The sequence below is a fragment of the Macaca mulatta genome, chromosome 6, assembly GCF_049350105.2.
Source record: "Macaca mulatta isolate MMU2019108-1 chromosome 6, T2T-MMU8v2.0, whole genome shotgun sequence".
In the NCBI taxonomy this organism is placed as follows: Eukaryota; Metazoa; Chordata; class Mammalia; order Primates; family Cercopithecidae; genus Macaca; species Macaca mulatta.
In genome coordinates this window covers 99,066,299-99,077,621 of record NC_133411.1, presented here as the reverse complement: position 1 = coordinate 99,077,621, position 11,323 = coordinate 99,066,299, and the positions used below count along the sequence as shown (strand labels likewise).

General features: G+C 34.5%; 1 long non-coding RNA gene across 1 annotated transcript in view; it reads left to right on the top strand.

The window, feature by feature from the left end:
* Positions 1 to 1,436: 1,436 nt before the first annotated feature.
* Positions 1,437 to 11,323, top strand: part of LOC114678853 (uncharacterized) — a 34,012-nt gene continuing 24,125 nt past the window's right edge. Inside the window, exon 1 of the long non-coding RNA XR_003730440.2 lies at positions 1,437 to 1,560. This is a non-coding gene — a long non-coding RNA (uncharacterized LOC114678853). The remainder of the gene's footprint in view (positions 1,561 to 11,323) is intronic.

Sequence of the window (11,323 nt, the reverse complement as noted above, 5' to 3'; positions counted from 1 at the left end):
TTCTAAAGATCTGGTCATCACGGTTCCAAAACGTCTCTCGGAAAGCAAAGACAAATCTACATTTTTATGTATTGCTGGGGAAAAATTTCATCATCCACATTATTTTGTTCGTATAATTCAAGCAAGTTTAGGTAAAGTCAGGTGATCAGTTATCAGGCCATCTATACAGAGCTCACTTTCTAAAGTCAGGGGACTTCTTTCCGCTTTTAGTAGTTGGAGTCTGACAAAGTTAAAATCATGCTAAACATAGTTCTTAAAAAAAGTCTTTATTTCTTCTTCTTTTTTTTTTTTTTTACAGAAATATCTGTTTTCTAACATACTAATGGTACATAGATTTAAAATGCCACAGACTCTATTAATTTTTAACTAGAAGTTCACGATGTTTCCAAAGAGCAGATTGTGATTGAATTATCTTTTTTAAGCCAAACATTTTTAGTAAATAATATAAACATAATAATTTGGATTGCTCATGTGACTTAGAGAGATAGATTATTTGAAAGAGAAGTTTATATTTGGTAAAGAAGTAGGGGTGAGTGGCATCAGAGAAAATTACTGTTGTTTTTCCATTCTTTGATTAATCACTTTTACTGCTTTATTTCTTTTTGAAAAGTATAGTTTGTTCTTCTAAATCAATGCATCTTATCTAGATGTTTTAAGATGATACAGAAAAAAATAACCTAATAACAAATGAAAAAACAACTTATATTTCTTATATTTTTCTACCAAAATTATACTAAATATCTCTACTTAAATATTCTACTGCTTTCAAGGTATGTTCTTTTTTTTTAAATTTAGGCAAATTGTGGAAAGCAATTGGACTATGGTTACAAGGGATGGAAATGTATAATTGGTGTAATAGGATTCATAATTGATAAACTAGAGAGAAGAGAAACTGAAATAAGTTAATTCCTTTCCAAATAAAAGGATCCCAGTGTTTTTAAACCAAGGGGAAAAAAGCAAAGGTCTGTCTAACTGCCATGTAAACTCATTTTAAATGCCATGTCTTATTACAACCTAATAATCGGAATGCCTATTTTCCCCTCTTGCTTGAGCCATCAAATTTGTCAAAATTTTATGATAATTCATTCCATCATTCCTTAGACATTTAAATGACAGAGAGTCCTAGTCAAGGGGAGAAAGCCTCTGTAATCCTACTCCTCATGGTATAGCTGCCTCCAGAGAGATTTTTAAAATATTCCATATCATGGTATAAGCAGCAGTTAAATTTCTCAATGTCACTGATTTCTTGCCGTTTTGGAAAGTGACAATAAATTGGCTACCTACCATTCTTGACCTTTTGACTTTGGAACCTCTGCTGACCAAATCTTAGCTTGCCTTGTTTAAGTCAGCAGCTCTGGTATCACTCTGATCCTCTCCCAGAGGGTCTGAAGCTTTCACTCACGCTCCTGAACGGGTAAGCTCCCCCTCTAGTGTTCACTGCTCATCAGATTATTCCTCTAACAAATAAGACAGAGAATTGCCTGTTTTTTTTTGGTTCCCTATCGAAGGACGGAGCTTGGGCCAACATTTATAACGGTTTAATGACACAAAGAGGAAAAGGTAAGTATAAATCCTACATTAAAAAAAAAAAAGTTCCTTCCTTTTGATTCCTTTGAAAGCATTGCTACTGTTTGGTTATGAAACTAAGAAATGCTGCTTGTGCTGCCTTGCAGGCAGAATGCATGGCTGAATAGACAGGATGAGTTTGAAAGATATGAGACGATCTCGGAAAAAACAATCCTTTCTGTTGGGAAGCTGGATGTCTGGTTATGAATAAATGACTTTTCACTGGAAGCTGACACTCAGGAACTCTTTATTTGTAGAGCAATTACCAATAGAGGAGCAGGATAGGGGAGGAGGTTGTTCTAGGGAACCCCAGCATGTTTTTCTTCCAGAATTTTAAAAAAGACCAGTAAAAATGAAATGCCTTCCATTTGTTTTTACAAAGAACCTGTGTAAATAGTCCCCTACACGAAAAGACCCTCACTATATTTGACACAGAACTACAGAAAAAAGTGCAGTAGATATTGGTGGTAGTTTTCAAGTGTGTTGAACTCAAAGGTTAAAAGTTCAACAACTTCATTAAATGTAGTGTTGAAGCCTTAGTAAGACATAATCCAGAATTTATCATACAATTGAAAGTAAGAGAAAGAAAAAAGAAAGAAAGAGCAAAAGAAGGAAAAAAAAACCTGATACAGTTCTGAGAGGTTATTTTTCACAGTTGGTTACTAAACTAAAATCTAGAAGTTTTATTTATTAATTTTCAACCATGGGCATAATTTTAAACTAAAAAAAAAATGAAGTGTACACCACATTCTTCAAAGAAGGCGCAAACTTTCTATTTAATTGTTTCAAAGTGTGTTTGAAACAGTTGTATATGTCTTGAAATAGGTCATATAATTTATTTGAAATTCAGGTTGGAAATAATATGGCCACATTAAATTAAAAATGGTTTTAATCTTCTGAATTTTGGGGAATAAAATAAGCCCTCAACAAAGTTTTTCTTCATACTGATGATTCTGAAAGTTATATTAGTTTCATTCTGGTTTTCTAAGTTAACATATCTTTCTTAATTAAAATAAGGTAAATAAGTATGACTACATAAACAGAAGGGAAGAACTTCCTTTTGCCATATTCTGTTTTCATATTCTATCACTATTGATAGATAGTGATCAATATTCTCATCATTCTCCCTAAGCATGTATTAAGTACCTACAGATTATATAAAGCTACACCCTGTCAGAACTCAACTTACATTTTTAAATGTAATGTTTGTTATGGCATTAAAACTGAATTATTCTGTTTTGGTCTAATAAAGACCTCAAAACATTTTCTAACGTACAGTAACCATTTCATAAAAATATTCATTACCTTATCACTGTTATTTTTCTCTTTACTGGGTCTTTTAAAACTAGGTTGCTTGATATGGCAGAAGAAGAAGAATGCTTTCAAGTCCTGTAATGTTAGAGTACCTTAACTTTTTCCTGTTTTCAATTTTCTAGGTTCTGTGTTTTATTAAATTCCATTTTGGTGCCTTACTTTAAAGCTGACTTCAGAGTCTTGTTAAAAAGGTCATCATCATTCATGAACTAATGGGACCAGGTGACTAGGACCTATCTTTAATCACAAAGCAGTGGCCCCTTTGAAGGTTCAAAGGATTAATATTGCCTGTATGCCCATTCGGTTTTGAGCTTCTTGGATGAAACAACAACACACAGGATTGTCATTTCTACTAGACTGAGGGATTTCCAGGTGGACATCTGTCTTTTCTGAACTGGACTCAGATCATACATCCTTCCCTCTGAGCAGCTGTTTCACGGGAGTATCCTTCAATCACATGTCTCATGCTAAGACTCACTGTGAGACACACAGTGTGAGTTGGAGGTCAGCACAAATATGAATGCTACCTTCTTTAATTTTATTTTTTTTAGAGGCTGCTCTAAATTGCTGGTTCAGGCAAAGTTTAAACCGCTAGAAAAATTTTAAAGTAAATAGATTGCATTTATAATGGAAAAATTGAATTGTGTGAAACTTCCATAGCCCACGTTTCTAGTTGTACACATTTCACATAAAAATTTGTAGTAGGAGGGAAGTCATGATTTATGTCAGTTTGACTAACCTAATTGCTAAAGATTACGCAGCATTGCAAAGGACAGGTAAAGAGACTCCTGTCAATCAAAGTGGTTATAGAAAAACATACAGAAAAAAAAATGACAACAACAAAAATTTAAAATATGAAATACATTTAACTACACAGAACCCTAAAGATCTTTGTAATATAAAGTGATTTATTATAAGGTTATAAAATATAAGAATGATAGGGTCTTTAGAGATGACCTCACCTACTTTTCTCATTGGTGAAGCTCCAGGCTCAGGAAAACTTGGAAAAATGGGTTGCTTGTTTAATGTCATATGGTGAAAAAATAAAGAACGAGGCATTCGATCTTGGCCTGTGGGTTTCAATTGTAGTGCTCTTTATGCTGAGGGAGCTTCAGTCCTGCTTTCAAGGTAACTATGGGTGCTTTCATAGAAATAAGAAGAAAAATACATCTTTGGGAAGTTTGGAGGAGACTTGAGTTATTTTAGGAGATAGTACTTTTTTTTTTTTTTTTTTTTTGAGATGGAATCTTGCACTGTCACCTGGGCTGGAGTGCAGTGGCACGATCTCAGCTCACTGCAACCTCTGCCTCCCAGGTTCAAGTGATTCTCATGCCTCAGCCTCCTGAGTAGCTGGGATTACAGAGACCCGCCACTGGAGTTTCACTCTGTTGGCCAGGCTGGTCTCGAATGCCTGACCTTGTGATCCACCTGCCTCAGCCTCCCAAAGTGCTGGGATTACGGGTGTGAACCACCATGCCCAGCCAAAATTAATAAATACAATTTTTATAAACATGTTGAAAACTGGCCATGTGAGCTTATTTTTCAGAATAAATTATGCATTCATTGGTTAATCAACAACAATTCCAATGATTATGAGACAAGAGTAGGTGGTTAATGGCTTTTAAATTACAACAGCAAGTTAAAAAAAAATTTTAAGTAGGTGCACTATTTTCTTTGTTAACCCTATCATCCTAAGTGGGAAGGATAAATTAACATCTTGCTTTATCTTTGTTATGAACTGTTTGTGCCCCCTCCCCCCCAAATTTCATATCTTGAAATATAATCCCCAAAGTGATGCTTTTTGGAGGTAGGGCCTATGGGAAGTGATTAGGTCATGAGGGTGGAGCCCTCATGAATGGGATTAGTGCCCTTAGAAAAAGACGCCAGAGAACTAGCAGAGGGTTTTAAGGAAAAGCTGGTTTTCTGCAGCGTGGAAGATGGCCCTCACTGCCAGATGATGCTGGCACCTGATCTCAGATTTCCAGATTCCAGAACTGTGAGAAATAAATGTTTGTTGTTTAAACTACTCAGCCAAGGGTAATTTGTTATAGTAACCTGAACTAACTAAGACAGCCTTTCTGAGACAGCCTCTTAAATCAATTTTCAGATTTCTAAAGTGATTAATGAGGTCATACATCCTACCAGGAAAGTTAGCTAAAGTAACCAGATTTTAATGTCTTTACAAGCTTAGTTAACAATGTTAAAATTGATCTTTTTTAAATCTCACTTAGCATGTGAAAAAGTATGTCTCTTTCTTTGATCTCAGTTGAACTTTTCTGTATTCACCATTTATTCTATCATGTTCCTAACTGTATATCTGTGATCTAATTAAATATTAATCCACTCTATACACATAGATAAAAACCCTGAAACTATATATGCTCACATATAAACAGTAGTTTTATCTTGGTAGAGTGAAATTATACATGTTTTATTTCTAAATTTTTTGCAATGAATATGTATTTCTATCCTAACGTTAAACAATCTTTCTCATATAATGTCATTGAAAAAAGAAATTGACATCTAGTGAAAAGGACAGGAAGGATTAAAAATACATTGTTCATGTTTTTAGCAGTCTCTACCTGTTTTCCTACAAAGTGGGAAGTGAACAATGTATTGTTTTCAAGTATTTTTTGAGTGCCTATATGCATCTGGCACTGTTTCAGAGTTTGGGATATGTCAGTGAACAAAACAAGTGAGAACACTGCTTTCTTGGAGCTTAAATTCTAGTGAGAATCAATTAGAAAACATTAGGAAAACAAGGAAGTTTATAAAGGTAAGTCTATACAAATTGTCCACGAGGAGATTGTGGTCAATTGTGTGTGGTAGCAAGGGAAGTCATAAAAATAGGAAAATGTGGAGGAATATTGAATCTCTTTTGAGTACAATTTTGGTGGCTATGTTGATAACAGTTTATGTAGGAAAAAGTCTGAATTTAGCCAAAGGAAACTGGTCATAAGGAATACAGATGACACTTTTGCAGGTTTGAAATCATTAAGGAAATAAAGAGGAAAACTTTTACCTGTAGGGAGCAGAGGCTTCAAAATATGGTTCGTTGCTCTCATTGTGCTGCTGAAATATTTGCATGAACTAAATAAGAAACAAGAGTATTATTTGTGTTTATACTTAAAGTTCATGAGTTGCAAGTTGTTCTTTAGTATAGGACCAAAGAACACATACATTAAATCATGAATTAAATTGCTTGAATCAACATTAATTCATGGAAAGTATTAGTCCACGTGATAAAAGTATTATTGTGAGCATGTTAGAATTTCATCATTTTGAACATCCTGCCTTACTTCTCTTTACTTTTTAAAAATTCAATTCATTAATTGTCTCCATTTGGAGATTTACTTACTTTATCTTCCCTTACTCCAATCTCTGTTAGGAGCATAATTCTGTGCCACATTTAGTTAGATGCTAGTCCTTCATACATTCTGATTCAATTGTAAGTTTTCTTATCCTATTTTGCCAGAGAATGCTCAAGAGCAATGATTAAACCTTTTTCTTCTCTGCATCTACATCTCTATTCTCAGTGCCATAACCTTCCACTCATGAATAAATAAAATCATTGTTGTAAAGATGGAATGAAAGAAAACTTGAGCTTCCTAGTCTTCATTCTACAGCTTGATCATTATTTTACAGCTATAGCAATAAATTTTCCATGATAGTAAATATTTTTTCAAGACGAAAAGATGTATTCTAAATTAGAGCCACATATGGAAATTAGGACTCTTGCCTCCAACTCTAAACTCTTGCAATTGTAAAATCCCTTTGGTCTAGAATGCCAATATCATATCTGTTTTAGAAAGTGTCTCTCCAAAAGAGATATGATATTGGCATTTTCTAGCAAAGGGGTTTTACAATTGCGTAAGTTTAGAGTTGGAGGAGGCAAGAATCCTAATTTCCATATGTGGTTCTAATTTAGAATACATCTTTTCGCCTTGAAAAAATGTTTCTCCAGCCGGGCGCGGAGACTCATGCCTGTAATCCCAGCACTTTGGGAGGCCAAGGCGGGCAGATCACAAGGTCAGGAGTTCAAGACCAGCCTAGCCAACATAGTGAAACCCTGTCTCTACTAAAAAAATACAAAAATTAACTGGGCATGGTGGCATGCTCCTGTAATCCCAGTTACTCCGGAGGCTGAGGCAGGAGAATCGCTTGAACCTGGGAGACGGAGGTTGCAGTGAGCTGAGATCGCACCACTGCACTCCAGCCTGGGCAACAGTATAAGACTCTGCCTCCAAAGAAAGAAAGAAAGAAAGTGTCTCTCCAAATACTATATGATACTAACTAAAACATTTAACTCTTACTATATTTTCAGTGCTATATTACCAGTTCATGTCATTCATTCTTATTTGAGGAACATCCTGGTAACACAATAGTTACCGAACTTTCTTCTCTTCATGAAACTTACATACTAGGATAGAGGCAGGTGATAATACAAAGAATATGGTATAAATACACTGAAAGGAAAGAATAACAGAATATTGGAAGTAGAGAATGCTAGAAAAGGTCAACAATTGAAGCCTTCTTTATGTCATCTGTAAGTTTGACTGTGGTAGTTTGCCACCAAAGCTCTGTCTTTGCTTATGTAAACTTATTCCCAACAGGCAAGAGTATGCCAAATTTTCTACCTTAATTCTTTACAGAGGTTCAACCCAAGGATATCATGACTGAAGTTCAAGTGTGTCTTCAAGTGTGTATTAATGTGTATCACATTGCGGCTGCTTGAGTATTCTGCTGTATGTATCCAAACATATTCAGGTCAATGTGATATGTATTTAAAAATATTACTTTAATAGAAGGTTTTAGTGGGGGAATGCCCAGATAAAACTATTAGATACTTTGAGTAACAAAGGAAATGATGAAGAAAAAATAAAAGGGGTTATAGGAGGTCCCCAAAATGTGTTAGAAAAAAATAGGGCAAATGATTGTTACAAAAATTTCCAGCTAGGTATCAGGTAAATTGGCCACACTGAAAACATTATGTTATGTACAAACCTGACCTATTATAAAGGATGCAAAGTGATACTGGTTGTAAATTAGGCATTCTATTTCCAATAAATTCTATAAACCTTAGTGAGGGAATGTAGTCAATGTCATTTAAGTAAGAATTTAAAAAGAGAACCAACCATGACACGATTATAGAGGCATGGCATTTCAGAGAAGAAATGAATCTTATAAGGACATTTAGGTAACTATGGATGAAACCAAATGTAAGGAGCTGTTGAGTACAGATCACCTTAGCAGGGAGAAGATCTGGATAATACTGTCTCTATTCAGATTTTAATATAAACTTAGCTCCCTTGTTTATTTCTCTCATACCTCTGTCACTATATGATTGTGAACTTCTAGATTGCTCTCACATACCTCTGAATCACTGTTTAGCACAGAGTCTGGCATAATAATTCTATTACATATGCTTGCTTGCTGCCTTACTTGCTAAATACATGAGTGAATGAATGATGAGTGAATATATGGCAGACTCTATGCAGACTATGGTAAGTCATGAAACTAAACACAGAGCATCTGACAAAATGACTCAACTTTTGGGGAAAAAAATCTCTCTCAAACTTCTGCGGAAAAATAAAAAGAATCACAAGTTCAATCTCAATTCTAAGTAAACATAAAGACAAAATTATTGAGTGCAAAGCATGTGCCAAACAGTTTTACTTGTGTTAAGTTGATTCCCATAGCAATCCCCCAAAACAGATATTATCCTTAATGAGAAGAAAAAGTAACCGAGCCTAAGGGAAATTAAATAAATTGCCCAAAGTGACATAGGTAAAACAAAAGAGCTAGATTTGAATGCAACCATAACTGACTGCACAGCCCATGCCCTTTCTACTCTGCCTTTTTCCTGCTATTGAAGCATGATTTGGAAAAGTGGTGTTTGGAAATGCAAGATGTTGTGATATTATTAATGCAGAATTTATAACAACTATGACAACAAACACTGAACATAATTTAACCTGTACCCTAGACTTCAGGGTAACATTTTAAAAATGTTGAGAGAAAAAGAGTCTGGATTCCATGGCTATTCATTTTAAATTGGAATATGGATTCAGTGCTATAAAGACTCTGAAATATGAAATGAAGAGTAACATCACTGAACTGGCTTCTTCTAAATATCCTGGCTTTATCACTTACTGAAGGTATGATCTTGGGGATATGATCTCTCTGTACCTCATTTTTCTAATTTGCAAAATGGTGATAACAGCAATACTTTTTCTTGTATGTCAATTGGAGGATTACATGAGACCCAATTGTAAAGAAATGCATATTTAGAATAGTGGTAGGCACATAGGAGACAGTTAGTGAATGGTGGCTATAATATTGAAGATGAAAAAATGCAAGGAACCAAAGGGTTCCTTCATAAAACAGAATCAGACGAGTTACATAAGAGAAAAAGGGGCAAGTCAAGACAGCATGGGACAAAAGCCAGTAGACCAAATTGGCACCAAAACTTCTCTCTAGGGTGAGGGTTGAAGTAGCGTTCAAAATCTCTTAAGAAGAAAGTTTACCTGGAAAAAGTGAGTACCATTTGGCATGGGTCTGCATAACATAAGTGGTATGGTCTGCATGGCCATACCTTTTCAGTGAATGAAAACCTCAGGGATCAAAAAGAAGTTAAAGTATGAGAAAAACTGACTAAAATGTACAGAATTAAATAGAACCAAATGTAAAAGTCCAAATTTAGGCTGCAAAAGTCAAAATAATCTGGAAAAACTCAGCATCAGTTTGTGAACAAATTTATTTAACAATTGATTATAAAATATCTTAAACTCCTTTATATAATTATCAGTATATTGTATATTTATTTACCTGCTTGTCTACATGTGTGTAGCATCTCTTCCCTTACTAGGATGTACGTTTCCAGACAGCAGGGAGCTCATGTTTCTTGTCCACAGCTGCCCACAGTGTGATTCTCACAATGGCTGGTACATTGTAGGTACTCCATAAATATTTTTCAACAAATATGTTGATTTTTAAAATAAATCCCCTTCAGTTAACTTTTGTGGAGTATTTTACTTAATCTGTCTTAGCTGCTGAGTGCTTATCTTCAAAATTGTTATAATTAATGAGACAATATATGTAAAGTGCTTGGCCTGATGCCTGGCATTTTGCAGCTTTTCATAAATGCTAATTCTAGTCTTCCTGCTCAGTTCTTCTGTGTAGAGGATAAATTCCACAGATGGTAGAGGTGTTTCCTGTTATGGAATGACACAAGACTGATCTTTAGATAGCATGCTTCAACAGATTGTCCAATCTTTTACATATCTTATATCTTACAGAAACTCCCGAATTATTGGTACAATAAAAGTTTATACTTACCCCTATATCTAGTAAAATATTAATAAAATTCAAAGAAATTTAATTGTATTAAATTTCATAAACACTTTTGATCTTTATTACATTATATAAAGATCTAATCATCTCTGTTTTCAAAAGATTGTATGGCTGAGCTGGGTGAACTTAGATTAAATAGCCATATTACAAGGAATATGGAGAAGCCATTTTTTCAGTATACATTTTTTAAGTAAAATTAACATTGAACTCTTGGAGACATCAGTTTTAATACTGATAATTGTGTACTTAGAGTTTCTTGTAGTTAGACAAAAGCACTGCACAGCAGTAGAACAAATCACTAAGGGTTATTTCACTGTTTTTATTTTCTATACATCAACTCCAAATGAAGACAATTATATTTGAGATGTGCTTTTAAGAATCGGGTGAATCATAAGGTCAAATGATCCTTAAACTAAATTCAAATGACCATTGAAATCTCTTATAAAAGACATTTGGCTTAGGAAAATTGTTTGCTTTTACTTGAGAGTTGGCATTTATACATTTGCTGCTTTAAAATTACTTCTAAAGATTACATTTGTATTATAATGGTATTGTTGTGCAAATCTGGCTTAATACATAAAATGAACGCTCTTGTAGTGTCCCTGATGGTTCCATCACCATCCATGAAGAGTGCTGACCATTCTTACAGGTATCTGTGCAGGCTGCCCTCTGGTGCCCTAGGCCTGTGCTGCCAGTCGCATTCTCCAGCTCATCAACTATGAAATGAAAAGCAAGTTCTTAGCTCAAAAGGAGACTTGATAGAAGTAGCCTGAATTCAATTTCAGAAAATCAAATACTGTCAAAGACTGGTTTTGAAAGAAGGTTTTCTACCATTAAACAAAAAGAAAAAAAAAAAACAAAAAACAAAAACTATCTTAAAATGCCAGTTGAGCATAGCTCTAATTATCAGGAAAAAGGTATAATATGAAGGAAACATTTTCAGCTTACTATGGCTGACATTCTACAAGAATTATAAATTGATTTTAGATTTTCGGAAACTTTAAGTTTCTATCGGGGAAATGATCTATACATGGAATGCACTTATTAATGAAAGTCATCTTCATTATTTCACATATTCCTTCCTAGGAAA